The sequence below is a fragment of the Equus quagga genome, chromosome 11 (genome assembly GCF_021613505.1).
Source record: "Equus quagga isolate Etosha38 chromosome 11, UCLA_HA_Equagga_1.0, whole genome shotgun sequence".
Classification (NCBI taxonomy): Eukaryota; Metazoa; Chordata; class Mammalia; order Perissodactyla; family Equidae; genus Equus; species Equus quagga.
Window position 1 is genome coordinate 113,340,802 of NC_060277.1, and position 17,232 is coordinate 113,358,033.

Consider the following 17,232-nt stretch of genomic DNA (forward strand, 5'->3'; position numbering starts at 1 on the left):
GGGTGGGGGCAGAGAAGGGCGCCGGGCTATAAGCGTTAAAGCAAGTGGAGGAAATTCCTGAGGGTGCTGTTGACACAGAACGGGCACTGAAGAAACACTTCTTGGATAGATGGACGGGTGATGGATGGATGGATGGATGGATGGATGGATGGACAGATGGATAAGGCATTGCTTCTACCGCACTGCGATGAAGTGAACCCGGGGGAACCACCATCATGGTTTGCCCAGCACGGAGGGGTTTCCTGGCATCCAGGAAACTCAGGAAAATTCTAGGCAAATCAGGATGAGCTGGTTGTTTTCTATGAACAAGAAGAGCCTTCCGCCCCTTCTGCGACGCTCTCCCGTGCCGGGCCTGAGGGAGAGGGGCGGAAACCAGGGCTGCAGTGGTGGCAGGCAGCCCAGGGACGGGCCTCAGCCACAGGCAAACGTCCCCGTGGAGGGAAGGACCAGTTCCTGGGGGGACAGACCATTCCTTCGGTGACTCCTGCTGATGCCACCAGCGAGCTGCTCCCGAGGGGAAACAGCGGGACCCCTGGGAGGCCAGGGAGCAGGCTCTGATTGGCCCCTTGATGCTAAGAACTTCTGTCCTGAGACGGGGTGGGCTCGTTTCTGGGGCAGCAGAGAGGCAGGGGACCAGGATGGCCTCCAGATCTGTGGCTTCTGCCTGGCAGGCGCTCGGAGAGGTCAGCTGGCCAGACCTCACCTTCAGTTCCAAAGCCATGGGGCTCACAACGGCCTTCCCATGAATGAATGAACCCCAAGCACAGGAGAGGAACTTTTCTGGGGCTTCTAAAGCTCGGATCTGAAGCTGAATAGACTTGTGCTTTTAAGCAGAGATCTGAAACCTGTGAGTCATAAAGGAAAGAGGCAGAGAGAGAGCGCTGAAATTCGAGGACAAGATTCAAACAGAAGGAGGAGAGAGAGGGTGGAGGGAGGGAAGGCGCGAGGGAGAAAGATGAGAAGGAGAAGGAAAGAAAAAACGCACTTCCCATAGGGTCACGCCTTCCCATTCAGGAAACAAACATGCAGTGAGAGCTGGCCAGGCAATCACAGTCACACTGACCCAGTGCCACCAGCCGTGGACCACGTGCCCCCAGGCAGAGCACAGTGTCAGCCTTCTGCTCTGAGCCGCCCCCCACGCTGATGGAAACCTGGTGGTGAGAGTCCACGTGCAGATGGGCCACAAAGGGCGGACTCTTCTGGAAACCGCCCTTGGATGCCCAGTTATCCGTATTTCAAAATGAAACTGGACACCTGCCCCACACCACATGTGAATCAAACAACTTCAAAGTTTTTCAAAGAAACTGCAAAAGGTTTAAGATCTTGTGGCCAGCAAGAAAGTCTTTTTAAAAAAATTAAGACATTTTAACCACATTAAAATTTTAAACTTTACTCAAAAAAGAAATTTAAAAAGTGGGAAAATGAGCCACGAACCAGGAGGTGTCTGTGCCGTGCGTAAGTGACGGATGAGTCCTACCCAGAACGCATTAGGACTCACAAAAACCAATTTTTAAAAAATATGTAAGACAATAGGAAAATGGACAAAAGACAAAAAAGGCGTTTCATAAGAGGAAATGTGAATGGCCATAAAAATGTGAAGTTGTATTCAGCCTCATTAGTAATCAGAGACACGGAAATGGAAATTAAAACCACAATGAGATACCATTCTATAGACAGGTCATCAAACAATTTAAATGCAATAGTATGGAGCATTGGCGAGGATGTGGATCAATGATGAATCAGACACTGGTGGACGTGAGCAAGCTACAATCACTCTGAAAACAATTTGGCCTCATCTCCTGAAGCTCAAAACATGCCTCCTCGAGACCCAGAAATTCCCCTTCTTAACAAGTGTTCTAGAGAATTCTTGCCCGTGGGACCAGGAGATGTGCATGTTTACAGCACCACTGCTTGAAATCATTAAAGACGCATCCACTAGCTGGAGAAGGGAGCATCGTCGTGCACTCACACAGCGGGAGTCCACACGACACTGAACAGTCGACCACATTCACGCGTGGATCTCAGAACCCACACCGGAGAGCTAAAAAGATGACCACCCGGTGCAGAAGAGTCGCACAGCATAATTCTGTTCAAATAAAGTCAGAAATATACAGCTAACAATATGCTGTTCAGAGACAGACACAGAGGAGTTAAAACCTCTGTAAAGAAGAGCCGAGGATGAACAATTCAAAACACAGAAGAGAGCTCCTGTGTGGGGACAGGGAGTAAAACCAGGAGGGGCAGCAGGACCAAAGGCCTCAGGGCCAGCCGTGGGTCCACGGGCACATGGTGCTTATTTATTATTTACACTTCGTGTCCATGCATATTTCATGATGCAGAAAGGAACAAATGGAAAGGCAAGAGGCTAATGCGATGGGACAGAGGGAATGAAGGGAAGAGTGGACGTGGGCTGCAGACCTGCTCTCAGAGCCAGGAAGTGGACGCCAACCCGCTCATGGGGGATGTGCCCCCAACCCCGTGGGACATTCTGTTCACTGAATGTGCGGACGCCCACGGAGGTGACAGATCTCTTAGTCTGACTGTCCTCCTGCCTAGAGGTTCAGGTCACATGAGACGCGCTGCTCTCCCCTGGGCTGACCTGGCTGGATGGGGATGTCTGGTCCCACTGCTAGTGGAAGATGCTCATCTGGCCACTGGCCGACTTCCCCCTGGGGGGCCGGACTCGCCCTTCCTCACCAGCACCTTCCGTGCTCCCCTCCTCTCCTCATTCCCACCTATCCCACAGCCTCAGGGTGGGGCTCCCTGCCGCCCTCTGCTGGTCGGTGGAGAGGAGCAGCTGCCCCAGGTCCTCAGGGCCACGCCTCTCTCCCTGCCCAGCTTTCTCCTCGGCTTGGCCCCCTCCAGCAGAGGGCGAGGGGCAGGCGGCAGTGCTGTCCAGTCTTCTTTGGGCAAACCCTGTTCAGTGCACCTCTGCCCCTGCCCCAGGAGGGACAGCCCAGAACCCCACTCGGCACCCACAAGTACAGCAGCACGGGCCAGCTGCCCTCTGGCCGCAGGAGGAGGGTGCCGTGGGACCAGGTTTCCCTCTGCCCCATTTGGACAGCCGTCCTGAGAGGCGCTTCACCGGCTCCCTGGGGTGGTCCTGAGAGCCGGGCCCTCAGCCCCGTGGCTGGGCTCCACCTCCCTCCCTGCCCGCCCTAGGACATCCCCAGAGGAGATCCCGCCTCTGGGACCCCGGCTGACCCCTCCACCACACCCAGGGCCCTTGGTGCCGCCGGTCCTTCAGCACCTGCCCCGCAATCCAGAAGCTCGGCTGCCCTTGGTCACCCTGCGCTCATCAAGAGACCGATTTGGACTGCGGGACATTTACAGAGTTTTATGGAGTATTGCACAAAAATGCTGTGAAATTGGGTTCTGGCGCTCACATCATGCTCTGCCTGTGTGTCTGCTTTATGTCCAGCACTGAGGCTAAAGGAAAGGAGCCGGGGGGGGGGGGGGGGGGGGCTGGGGCGTGAGGGCTGGAGTTCCCAGTCCGGGGAATAGGAAGGGAAGACGAGGCTCGAGGCTCGCTCGCCACCCTGGAGAAATCCAGTGACTCAGCAGCAGGCGGTTTGGGAGGGCCCGGGGCTCCCAGACTCAGGTGCACCTTTGGGCGTGCTGGCCTCTGAGGCTGGTCCCTAATGTGACCAGCGGAGCTGCTGCTCAGCAGCCAGAGAAAGGGAGGGAGGAGTTGGGGAGGAGGGGGAGGAGGAGGAAGAACGGGGAGGGGGCAGCAGAAAGGGAAGGGGGTGGGAGAGGACGGGGAGCAGCCACCCTGGTCCAAGGCCACTCTGAGGGGGCTTCATCATTCCCAACACCCCAGCCAGGTTCCTCTTCCTCACCTGCTTCATTCTTGAGGTCTCAGGGCCATGAGACCCTCAAGCGCAAATCTTCCCACATCACCCAGAGCCCCCACCCTCACACACGCATGTCCACGTGCACAGGCACGTACTCACACACACTGCCACAGCTTCTCCAACCACACAGCTTCACACGCCTCATGTCTTCCCGTCCAGGCTCCCATGAGCCCGCCCTCCGCCGCTGGGGTTTGCGGGCTGGCATTTGGAGGTGGCCCCTCGACAGAGGCCCCTCAGGGAGATCAGAGCTGGACACCACCTCAGAGGTGGGTTAGGCCAGCTCCCTTGCTGTCAGATCAGCTGGGCAATATCCAAGTGGCCAAATGACTTGCCCAAGATCACCTGGCCCGTGGGGCAGGGACTGAGTCCAGGTGCACCTCTCTAACACCCAGTGGGGAGGGGGAGACAGGGACAAGAGCATAGGAATAGGGAGCCCAGAGCTGGTCTGGGTTCCAGAGAGCAGCTGCACGCAGGGCCCCTGCGGTCACTGGAAGCAAGAAAGAGCTGTCAGCACTGGGCGCTTCCTGCCCGCCGTGCAGAGAGGGTGTCCGCTGGGACGAGCCCTCTCCAGTTGGCCACCTCCCAACCAGAAGAGCTTATTTTAAGTAAGCAGTGCTCTGGCCAACAGGCTATCAACATTTGTTTGCCTAACTCAGACGGGGAGAGAAAAAATACCGAGAGGCGAGCGCAGAACGCGGCCAACTCCCATCGGAAGGCTGGGCCATGGGCGGCCAGCCAGAAGCGCTCCGGATCAGACCTCTTCCCCTGCTCTAAATTTAACCAGCTGGAAGTCTTTTTTTAAGTTGCATCCTATTCAACCTTTTGAAATAAAGACTTGCCTCTTAATGGGAAATCTGCATTTCATTGTGAGGAAGGGGCTGGCACCCCTCCTCCTCCTGGACCACGGCCTCCTGGTTTTGGCTGCAAACCTAGGGAAGCTCACAGAAGGGGGGTCCGGGGCCCCAACTGTTGGGGCCGGTGTCCCTGGGCTGAGGGGACGTTTCCGAGATGGCGGGCACAGAGGCTTCCTCAGAGAAAGCAGGAAATTAAAAAAGCAACAGCAACAAGATGACCTGCCAAGAAAGCAAATAAGACGTTCTCCAGTTCTTGCTCACGCACGGGCTGCTGTGATCACAGAGAACCAACAGCACAGACTGGCTGGGTTCAAGCCCCCGCTGTGGTCCTGGTCACTCACAAGGTGTCTCGAGGTCTCAGGTTCTCCACCTGGAAAATGGGGCTAACAGCACCTTCCTCCTAGGGGTCAATGCAAGGATTGCATGCGTTACCATCTGTCAGGTGCAGAAAGAACCACAGACTGTGGCTAAGTAATAAATGATAAATGAAATGCGTTCTCTCCAGAAGATGGCTTGTCACGGAACCATGCGGAGGGAGAGGTCACAGGCAGAGAAGAAACGTCCACGACATTCAATTCTGTGACCCTGTGTGTGAGGCCACCGCTGTGCCAGGCGGTGGGGAACAGAACCGTGGCCTTCACCGACCTGATCATCTCGTCAGGAGATAAGGCAGACGTGATGGGTGGGCTCAAAGTGAGAGCCAGAAAGGCAGAGTGGGGAGATGTCAGGGTGGACCCAGCAATTGGGAGTGGGTGTATGGACGACGGGAGACATGAGCTGACCCCGAAGGAGCTGAGCAGGCAGAAAGGCCAGGCGTGCCAGCGTGGGGAGCACACAGGAGCGGGTCAGCTAAGGCATGGATGATGATGGTGATGGGGCCTGTGGGTCCTACTGCAGGTGATCCTGGTCCAAGCAGAGGTGACGCAAGGGGAGGGGGTGCGGGAGGAGAAAAGTGTGGGAACCCACTCAGCCAGGCTGAGGCCTCTGCCTCCCCCGACCCTCCTGGGCCCCAGGCTCCTCCGAGCTTCCTTTCCTCCTGCTCTTGTCTTTAGGCATGTAAACCAGACCCTTCCTCCCCTGAAAGAGTGGACAGGCCCGCCCAACCAGCTCTTTTCTGGGCTAGTGTGTCTAACTTCTCTCTTCCTTAGTCAGAGGGGCACATTTCCATCCTTTTTATCGGCTCGTGTCTCCTCTGACATTTTTCTCCATCTCGCCGCTGGGTGCTTCCTGGACTCCATGGGCCGCTGGTGTCTGAGTCGTCATCTCCTTTGTTTGTGCCCGTGCGTACGTGCACAGGCTGTGGCCAGGCCTGATCTGGCCCCAGGGAGGTGACAAGGGCCAGTCCTGCTGCGCTAAGTCCAAGGGCCAGTTGTGTCCCTCAGCTCCCTGGACCCAGCTCAGTGGGACTGGGACGGGCCACCAGCGTGATGGGGATGTGTGCCCACCAGAAACAAACCAGAGCAGAGCCTGTCTTTCCCTTGGAGGTGAGCTGACTGATGAGGCCATCATGGCTCCACCAGAGTCCAGACAAGCAGTGGAGATGGACGAGGCCGGAACCCCATCCACACCCCCTCACTGTCCCCAACAGTGGGACGATGCTGTCACCACTGTGCCGGTCCCGACAGCCACCCAGGTGTGAAGGAGAGGTCCTGACCCGGGCTCCTGACACGCTTACCCACTGCCCTGTCTGGTCTCTCCCCACTCCGGGCTCCAAGTGCAACCGTGACAGATAAAGTGGAGCACGGCTCTTTGCTAACACCCCAGTACTTGGTCACCAAGGAAAACGGTCCTGGTGAGACGGAACCCTGCGGGGCTGTCGGCGATCTCCCCAGCCCAGCATCCCGAGAACAAGTCAGTAATTCCAGGACCTTCCTGTCTCAGTAGCCACCTCTGCCTGAATCCCGCCTGCCCGGGACCCCGGGCCTCCTGAATGTGACTTCCCGCGGGCAGAACAATGCGGAGAAACTGATCCACTGTCCTTTTAAATGAAGACCTAGAATAGTCTATGAACCCACGTTGCTTTTTTGCTGACTGAAATGGAATTTATTTTCTGTTCATTCAAACAAAAGGAAGCCTAGGAAGAGCCGTCTGCCGTGGAGCTGTTTTCCTGCAAAGGCAGAGCTGCCGTTCTGTCTGGTGGAGCTCACCTCCTGCGGTCGGGGGCACCAGTTCCTGCTGGCCGCCAGCTGGGGCGGCTCTCGGCTCCCTGAGGCCACCCTCGGGTCTCTGCCACGTGGCCCCTCACCGCACGGCAGCGTACCTCTGCTGGGCCAGCAAGCACCAGTTCTCTAGTCTGCTACAAATCAGTCATTTCTCTCGAAGCTGCTTTCAGCAAGAGAAATACCACCAAATGTCATAATAGCCGCTGGAAAGCATGGGGAGAGAGCCAAAGGGAAGGTGGTGGCTAAAGAAGAGGCCGTGGCACCAACTTGTGTGCTGGCCAGTGAAGGGAGGGGCAGTGGCTATCCATGGGTCCAGCCCTCCCCACCACGCATCCTGCCTCCTTGGCCCCTTCCTCTCCTCTCCTCCCTCCAGGCTCTCTCTCCCCAGACTCTCTTCTTTGACTTCCATTCCTCCTCACCTGCCACCCTTTCCAGAACAGGTGTCCTTCTGAGGGTCCTCGTGGCTTCTGAGCTCTGAAAGGTGCGAGGGTGGGATGGCCAGGAAGTCAAGGCTCCAGGGCCCACTAGACACCCAAACCCTTGTGGTCTCAGACTGATCACCCGGCTTCTCAGAGTCCCAATTCTCTCCCTCTCTCCATCTGTCTCCACTCCCCACAACCCTTCTGCCCATAGCAGGGTCCCCTGGGGACAGAACCCCGTGGAAGGATAAGAAAACAACAGTGACCACAAGTCCCCCGGTCCTAGAAGCCCCACGTGCTTCCCCGTGCCCACCTGCAAGGTGTCCGGGAGACGAGGAGGACGCCCTCCCACGTCAGAGCAGAACAGCCCCCGGAGCCCCTTTCCCAAGTTGGTTTCCCCTCAGTTTGAGTTTGGGTTCCCTCTACTTACCAATCATCGGCATCACAAAAGGATGGAGGGGGGGCCTGGACCAATGAGAACAGGTTTCTATTTTCGGGCTCTCAGCAAAGCCTCGGGGATGGAGCTGCAGCTCCAGGAGAGGGAGAGAGAGAAAGATGGCAGTCCGAAAAAAACCTATGAAAAAGGAAACATTTCAATAAAAGGGATTAAAATATAAAGCAGCGACACATTTTTAGACATTTCTCATTTGTTGTCCCCAAGGCCCCTGCAGCTTCTAGAAGAGAGAGTGGGAGAGTTTGGAAGGTGCCTTTAATTGTCTGTTCAACCACCACCCCCAGCCACCCACTCCCACCCCCCTACTCGGCTGGCTTTCTCTGGCCCCCGGTGGCAGCCCGTCTGCTGGTGGAGTGGCCAGGGGACAGGGTTGACCAGGCAGGCGGCTGACACGTGCAGGGCTGTGTGGCCTTCACGGGGTTTTTACTGTATTATTTAACACCAATCCTTCAGCACGTGCCACTGCACAGTGCCTGCTCCCAGCAGAGGGAAAACAACTAAAGGAATATTTGCAAGAAGCTGAGTTCAGTAAATATTTTATGCCCATTGATGCGACTGCTAGCAACCCTAGGTGGCCCGGGGGAGGGAAGCACGCGCCACAGAACGTGCAGAGGGTGCCGAGGGGTCCCCACACGCAGCAAGCAGACCTCGCCCTGATTCTCAGCCGGCCCGGGAGGGCGTGACCCCAGGCGTCCCCAGGGAGGGGTCTGCACCCCCTCCGCCCGCTCTGGCGGCCCTTAGGAATCTACTTGGTTTCCAGGAGAGGCTGAAATAAATGTGAGGCCCCCACACCGTTGCTAAAAAGGCACATCTTCCCGTGAGCAGCTCCAGGAGTACAGTCACCATGGTTCTCAAAGTGGCATCCCCAGGAGCATCAGCCACTTAGAAATGCAGATTCTCAGGCCCCACCAGAGACCCCATGGAATCAGACAGTCTGGGGTGGGACCCAGCCACTTGTGTTTACCAAGCCCTCAGAGGACTCTGATGAAAGATTAGGCGCAAGGTCCCAGAAGCGCTCAGGTTGGTCCCAGCCATCGGCATCTGGGTCCCCTGAATTGCCGTTGTTTGCATATCTCACAGCTGGGGGAGCCCAACCGCACTCCCCAGCAGAGATGCTTCTGGAAGGGATCTTCCTTTCTGTGCAGCCTCAGAGGCCGGGGGGGGGGGCAGCTGCAGCCCTGAATCTGGGTCCCCCACGGCCCTTCCCCCTCCCAGGGCCCCAAGACCCCATCTCAGCACCTGGAATCCGGGCAGGTGGGGTGTGCAGGGGTGGGCCTTGGGGAGGGCTATGGTGGGTGCTGGGAGAACCAGAGCTGAGGGGCGGGGAGCCCCAGCTACAGTGGGAGGGAGCCGAGCACCCCCCAAGACTGCCGGCCAGGAGCTGTCCTTCACTCACCTCCTCCTTGGCCTGTTCCTTCAGGCAGCGGGTCCGGCTTTCCTAGACCAGAAGCAGCAGAGGACGCCAGAGGGAGCGCTGAGGGTGGGGGCTCCACAGGCCGCAGACAAGTGACGACCAGTCTAGAGACCGCAGCCCTGGCAAGGAGCTGACACCTGCCCAGCCTGGCCCTGGCTGCCTGGGCCACCTGGCACCATCTTCGGGGCCTCCTCCCACCCCACCCCTCCACACACACACACACACACACATGCACACTCCAGGGCTCTGTGATGGGGTGTCCCGAGGGAGGGGCCTTTCCCTGGAGCCAGGCCTTCAGAGGAGTCTCCCCCCAAGGTCAGGTGGGGGCGGAAGGTCTGCAGGTGGGAGCCCCTGAAATGACATGACCCCCTCCCTCCTTCCCTCCCCTGAGGCTTCCCCCTAGAAAGTTTTTCCACCCGGCTAGATGAGCGTGAGAGGAAGAGAAGTCCTCCTCCAGAGAGGCCTGGGGAGAGGGGACAGAGCGGGCAGGAAGGGGGGTGCTGGGCAGGGCAGGACCCGGGGCCGGGAGGCCGTGTGCGGTTGGGGACGCGGAAATTGGCAAGTACAATATCAGGCGCCATCAGGCGCGGTAAGGAGGTGCTTGATCGAGATGCTCTCTGCTGCAGATCAATGGCAGCCAGAGCCATTAGCCACGAAAATGAGCCAGAAGCGAAGGGCCTGATCGGCAATCGATCCCGGGTTAAGCAGGACACACAGGAAAGGGGCCGGCAGAGGACACCAGTGGCCAGCAAATGACATCTCAACCCCAGGCGGCGGCCAGGGAGTCTCTTGTCCCCCAACAGGGGCCTGCTGTCACCACCATGGTCTGGGCTCATGGGGCCCAAGAGAATTGCCGGATGCCGGACACGGGTCTCCAGGGGCAGACGTGCAGGCAGCAAGAAGGAAGGGGATGCGGGGGTCCCGAGGGGGCTTGGTGGCTGCAGCAGCGCTGGCCCGAGTAAGTCAAGGCAGCGGCCTCAGGGGACCGGGTGCCCAGGACAGAGGAGGAGCCCAGGAGGCAGGCTCGGACAGGCAGGGTCAGGTCACCATGGCAGGCGCGGCATGGTCACCACAGGAAGACTCGGCCCTCCTTCCCATCCAGGCCACCCTTGGCCTGAGGTTCAGAGTCCATGGGGGGGGGGGGTGTCCCGCCTTGCTGGAGGAGGCCACTCCTCCATAGTGCAGAGAAACATCCCCTCAGGGGCCATTTCCAATAAGGGAGGGACGGCAACACCCCCCCCCAAGCTTCCATTCCTGCAGGTTGGCAGACATGGGTGCCAGCTGTGACCTCGGGCAGGCTGCGTGACCCTCCCCGGTTCCTTAGAGGGATCCCGTGAGTGTTCAGCGGGTGGTGAAGGGAGGGCTCGCCAGAGCCGGGCAGGCGGCCAGTGGGTCATTACTGTCACTTGGTGTGCCTGAGGGAGGGTGCCACCTGTTTCACTTTGTTCCCAGGGAATGGCAAAGACCCTCTTGGGCTAGTGAGAGCTTCCACTTGGATTTCTGGATCTCAGCAAGAAAAACGTGTCACCCACATTTCACCGGGCAGGAAACAGGGGTGGAGGGCTTGGGCAAGGCAAAAAATAAAACCAGGCCGGGGGGGGGGGGGGGGAGTGGACCTCTGAAGCTCGTCTACACTCTCCCCTCTCCATCACAGACCCCATAGGCTGGCTTGGGTCCCCTGGGCCTCTATACCCTGGACCCACTCTGTGCGCCACCCCCCAGGGTCCCTCCGGGTCCCAGGCAGCACTCAGGTCGAGGTCCCATCAGGCACCTGCCCACCGGCCTGCCTTCCTCCCCGTCCTACAGCCTGTGTGGGCTCAACCATCCCCTCCTCTGACCCCAGCCTGGACTCCTGGCGAGGGTGACCCCTCCTTACTCAGTGCCCTTCATCCCAGTGGCTGCCCCATAGATGATGACAACTGGGCACAGACACGGCTTATCATCTGCCCGTCCCAGGAGCCTCTCAGCGCCACCTGGACTGAAGCCCACCCCACGGTGGCTTCAAAGCCCCTCGTCTGCCTTGTCTGTGTTCCTGGGGTGTGCCACACGCTCTATCTGAACACCCCCGGGACCCTTGGGAAGCCCTCCAGCCCTCTGAGCACAGGCCATACCCTAGCTGCCAGGAGGGGGTTGCGAGACCCCAGATCAGCACCCGGTGGGGACACCCAGCCCTGAGCCCCAGGGACAGAGAGGACCCAGCAGGATACGAGCAGTTCTGGGCCGAAGCCACCCCTCGGCCTCATCCCAATTCAGCCCCAGGTGGACAAGAAAAGCCCCGCCAGGGGCCTGGAGCAGATGGGGCGGGCTCCGGACCCCTGCCCGGCCCACCATCTGTCCTGACAGTCGGCCCGTCTGCCCCACAGCCCCTCCTCCCGGCCCGCCATCTGGCCGCCTCCTGGCCATCCTCCTGGCTCCTCCGGGGCCCTCTGGAGCGGCCGGCAGGAGTGGGGCCCGGGCCCGGCTTCCTGGACCAGCCCCACCGGGCGCTCCTGAGGGAAAGGGACCAGAGCAGGCCTGCCAGGGTGGGGGCACCTCCAAGATGGCCACCTCGTGACCACAGGGTGGAGAGGGAGGGGCACAGGGAGGGCCTTGCACCTGGAGGTGGGGCAGCCACAGCCCTCCTCACCCGAGGCCTGAGCAGGAGGGGTCCAGCCTTGTCGGGGCGTCCTCTGCCCGGCAGCCCTCGTCCAGGCCTTTGCTCCCTGCTCAGCTTGCTCCTCCGGGCTCCCTGGGTGCTGTTCAGTGCCTTCCCCCACCCTGGGACCCCCAGGGCCTGAGAAGAAAGAAGACTCACTTCCATCCAGGGCCCCAGAGTGGGCTGGTGAGGCAGCAGGGACCTCAGAGGCCCCACCTCTGCCTCCCAGGCCATGCAGCCAAGTTCAGGGCCCATATCAGCAACCCCAAAGCCCCAGGCCATTTGCTCAGAAGGAAACCGACCCAGGCGGGGGGAGGGCCTGCCTTTGGGAGCCCACCCCGGGGACTGCGCATCATAGGGTTCCTGGGAGACAGCAGCTGAGCAGTGAGTGTCAGGCGGAGCATGTCAGCAAATGCACCCTGAGAGGCCAGGGAGATGAGGCGAGACAGACCTCAGCCCCTCCCCCCCCCCGTCCCCCAAGTGGCATGACTGCTCTGCCAGACGAAACGTCAGGTGCATGAGTTCTGCTCGGTGAGAGGTGCTGGCACCTCTCTGGGGAAGGGAGGGAACCAGTGTGCCACGCCCACGAAGTGGCTGACAGGGGTAAGGGCGGTGCACCAGAGTCTACCCGCTCTCTGCTGGAGAGTCGGTCCCTGGGGGTGCCTGGGTTCTTCTTCTGGGTCAGACATTGAGGCAGGTCCAGCGGTGCAGGGTGCCAGCCCCTGGGTTTGGTCCCCCACCTGCCCTGAGCAGTCCTGAGGACAGCACCCAGCAGGGACGCCAGCGGGGGTGGGGGAGAGGGCTGGAGGACAGGAGCCCCCAACTGCTGCTGCCCCTCCCCCTCCCCAGGGGCAAGCGGCCAATGAAGGCCTTGCCCCACACCCCACTCCGTGGGGCTCCCAGGAAGAGCCTCCCTTTACCCAGAGGATGGAGGGTGCCCTCCTGCTGACACCCCATTCAGCACGGAGCATCCTGGAACCCTAGGTCCCCTTCCACTGTGCAGGGCATTGGACCACCCCCTATTCCTTCCTGGGGTTAGAGGCGGAGCCCTAGAGCCTTGAATGCCCAGCACACCCACCAACTCGTCACCTCAGTCCAGTGACACCCAACTCTCCCCCACCCCCCGACCCCAGACTCAGTCAGATAACCAGGCAAACGCCGGTTTTCCTTGTAGGAACAGGCAGGTGGAGAAGAGCCACATCCGTGTCCCACATCAGCAGGATGGGAGGAGGGGGCCCTCGGTGGAGCCAAGCAGCTTTGTGGGTGTCACCATCACTGGCACAAACTTGCTGGAGCTGAGGACGGCACCACCAAACCCACCTCGGTGCACCCGGCCAGGCACAGGGGACCCTGTCCTCCCTCGGGTCCCCGGGCCTGGCTGGAGGCGGTGGGCAGTGGAAGTAAACGGGACACTGTGGGGGACCCAGCCGGCCGGCCAGACAGTCGCCGGCGGATCTGTGGCTGGACAGTGCCACCTTGTGGACGTATCAGAGACTACAGACGCCGGGGGTTGTTCTGGTCCTGGGATTCCCAGAGGCTGGGCCTTGCCTCCCTTCTCCCCGCTGCGCTCCGTGACTCTCAGAACCCGGGCCTCTAATGGGGTTCTGCTAGATGTGGCTGGTTATCAGAGGGCCCAACCCAGCCACTTCAAACCTGGCAGGAATATAATCCCCCCAAAGAAAGAGCTTCTCTTGGACGAGCCCCCTCCCCAACGCTGGCACGTCCATCACCCACTGTCAAAGGGAGTCACCCCTCCTCCATCACTGATGCCACGTGCACCCCGGACTGGCCATCTGTGAGGGGAAAAATCAGAAATCCCAGGCCAAAGAGGGGGCAAATCAAGCCTAAAGGAGAATAGTGCCTGCAATGGGTTGAAACACATTGAATACATAAAATAGATAAATACGTAAGAAAAGAGAAAAAAACCAAAAACCTCATTGGAAACAACTAGGGCCCCAACTCTCTACTTTGAAAACTGTTCATTAAAAGAAAAGAATGAAGGATTTCCCTTTTTAAACTGTATTTCAGGGCCACCCCCATAACTCTAGTTGATAAGGGAAGGTTTTTTTTTTCAACAGGAGAATTCTAGCTCCTCGCTGTGAAGGGATGAGGCCATGAGAGAATCACCATTTTGCAAGGTCTCCTGAAATAATAGTTTCCCACGATGGTCATGGACAGACGAGACCACTGGCGAAGGACGTTACGGAGGAGCGCTGGGCCGTCTCAGCATCACAGGTCTGCCGCCGTGGGAAACACACAGCCCACCTGGCAAAAGGATGAGCCTGAATCGAATCAAACTTCCAGGGCTAAATTTCCATTTCCAGGAAGATGGGGATAAAGCGACGCCACAGGAAGCAATCAGATCCAGAATGTGTGGGACAATCGGCGGGAAAGCTGATCTGTTTTCTGCAACAAGTCATGGCTGGGGGACAATGGGGGGAGCTGATCCGCATCAAGAGAGATTTAAGAGACACAACAGTCAAACTTACTGTGTGGACCTCGTTTGGAACCTGATGTAAACAAACCAACTGCAAAAAGATATCTTTGTGACAATCAGAGAAACGTGGTTACAGATGAGGCATTAGCTGATGCCAGGCATCTGCCGTGAATCTCGATCCTGTGCAAATAGAGCTGTATTTATGTTACAAAGTTTCCCACATTTGGAGAGTTGCATTCTGAAGTTTATAGGAACAAAATTACAGAATGTCTGTCTGCTACAGGCTTGAAAATACTTCACCGGCCGGGAACAGCAAAGAACACGAAGACAGCAGTGGATGAAGTAAGCGTGGCAGTCTTTGACAACCCCCACATGAGAGTTTATTGTGCTAGTCTATCTTTAACTGTTTTGAAAACTTTCATTATAAAACATTTTTAAAGAAAAAAAGACACAGGGGGCCTGCCCAGTGGCATAGTGGTTAAGTTAACACGCTCTGCTTCAGTGGCCCAGGGTTTGCTGGTTCGGATCCCAAGCACAGGCCTACACACCACTCATCAAGCCATCCTGTAGCAGCTTGACACCCCACATACAAAATAGAGGAAGACTGGCACAGATGTTAGCTCAGTGACAATCTTCCTCAAGCAAAAAGAGGAGGATTGGTAATAGATGTTAGCTCAGTGACAATCCTCCTCACCAAAAAAAAAAAAAGAAAAAAGACATATCCTTTCTCCTACAAACCTTACCTGGCATAATGGAAATGTTATTGCAGAAGTTGACATCCTGCATCCCTGACTCCCGTCTTCTTTCTTTGTAGGGGATATGTGTTTGGTGGGGGGGAATCTACAGCGTCATCATAGCTCTTTAATGGTTCCTGTGCCCACAAGACTACGGGGCTCCCCTAGAGGGGCTGGACACTTGGGTGGCATCCCTGCCCAGTCCCCACTAAGCTCCAGCACCCTGGACGACTCTCGTTCCCTCTCCACCCCTTGTGGGCTTTCAGATCCAAATCAATATTGTATTGGAGAAGGAACTCATCCCAGGAGCCTGTGAATGTGGCACCTTATATGGCATGAGGGACATTGCAGGTGTGGTTAAGGATCCTGAGGGACCGACGCGGTGGTGAAACGGTTGAGTTTGTGCACTGTGCTTCAGCACCCCAGGGTTCACCAGTTTGGATCCTGGGTGTGGACCTACACACCGCTCATCAAGCCATGCTGTGGCGGCGTCCCACATAGAAGAACTAGAAGGACTTACAACTGGAATATACAGCTACGTACTGGGGCTTTGGGGAGAAAAAAAAAAAGAGGAAGATTGGCAACAATGTTAGCTCATGGCCAATCTTCCTCACCAAAATGTGAAAAAAAAAAAAAAGATCCTGAGATGGAGAGACTATCCAGGTGGGCCCAATATCATCACAAGGGTCCTTATAAGAGGGAGACAGGAGGTCAGAGAAGATGTGACGCTGGAAGCAGAGCTGGAAGGATGCCACAGGCTGAGGAATGTGGCGGCCTCTAGAAGGAGGAAAAGGTGAGAAAGCAGATCCGCCCTTCAGCCTTCAAGGCTCATCTAAATGCGAGGCTCAGGGGGGCTAGAAGGGCTGACAAGATCACCCTGGTCGTTTGGGGGCGGGTGGTACATCAGGGGCGTCCCTCTGCTCCTCGCCTCCCATCCTCCCTTGGTCCCCAGCCTTGACACGTGCAGGTGTAAACCCGCGGTGGACCGGCCTTCCCTGGGCAGGCTGCACTATGTGAGACGGAGCTGTCCCCACACCCTCAGGAGCATGCGCCCCTCTGCTGACCCCACCAGGCCCAGCATGGGCAGCCCCGTGGGGACAGGGCCCACCAGCGCGTATCCTCGCATCTCTCTCTCACCCTGGCCTCATCTCCCTGCTCACTCCACACGGAGGGGCCAGTGGTGGGACCCCCTCCCCCCCGCCACAGCACCCTGAGCTCCCTGACTGGCCAGCGAGTCCACCACCGTGGTCTTATTCCCAGAGGTCCTGAAACCACGGAGAGACTGAGAACCACAGCCCCTGTCAGGCCCTCGGGCCCGGGGGCTGAGCTGGAATCTGCCTCCTTGCCTGAGCCGCTCTTGCTCCGGCTGATGCGGATTTGACGGGGCGGCATCATCTTGCCTTTCACAGAAACTGGTTTAGACGTGGGTGGCAGAAAACCTTCCCAGTCGGCAAAGCACGTTCTCCGGCCGCCAAAGGCCCTGGTCCTCTGGGCACCATCCTTGTCCTGGGAGCACAGATGCACAGCGCTCTCTGCATCCAGCTGGGCCGCGAGGTCCTGAGAGGCCACGAGCAGCCGCCTTTGATGTTTTCTCTCTCTCTGTCCCTGGCTTTTTCTTAGGCCCTGAGCTAAGCTGCCGGCTATGTCGTGGTTCCAGATTTCCGTGTACGTCCTGATCCTTCAGATGGCCCTTCAGATCCTCTCCCACCGCCCTTCACACAGTAGGTGCCAAATAAATGTCGGCTGAACAGAGCGGCCCTCAGAGATGACACGGCTGCGGGAGAGGAGGCTCACAGGAAATGCACCCAAATTCATGAGTCGCCCCGCTGTGGCCGTGTCGGGAGGTCAAGCTGTGTGGGACTCAATTCCAGCCTCTCACGAGCTTTCCTGGACCTTCCTCATGAGGGTCCTGGGACCTCGGTTCAGGGCGGACGTCCATGCTGTTTCCCTCCATCCTCCGTCAGACTCTGGCCAGGGCGGGTCACGGCGGCCTGGAGCCCAGGCTCTTGATTTCGTCTGTCTGCAGCCCCAGCCCAGCCCACACACCCCCGACACCCCACAGGTCACCCCATTTCCTGCTTCATGGAGTCCCCGACTGTCATCGATGCTGCAGACGGTGACAACGGGAGGGCCAGTGAGGATGGCCGTGGGACCACATAAAGGTTGTTACCTGCCCGAGGACCTTCATGCATGAAGGGAACATTGTCCCTGTCACCAGACGGGGGTCATGAGTTGGGAGGACCAGCCCCAGCAGCGACATGCTGGC

The 17,232-nt window shown here is 58.2% G+C and overlaps 1 long non-coding RNA gene across 1 annotated transcript; it reads right to left on the minus strand.

Annotated features, from left to right (window-relative positions):
* Positions 1-6,783: 6,783 nt before the first annotated feature.
* Positions 6,784-7,992, minus strand: LOC124246401 (uncharacterized). The gene is made up of 3 exons (XR_006890492.1): positions 7,723-7,992; positions 7,293-7,347; positions 6,784-7,033 (listed from the first exon to the last, which is right to left on the minus strand). It is a non-coding gene; the product is annotated as an uncharacterized LOC124246401 (long non-coding RNA).
* Between the last annotated feature and the right edge of the window lie 9,240 nt (positions 7,993-17,232).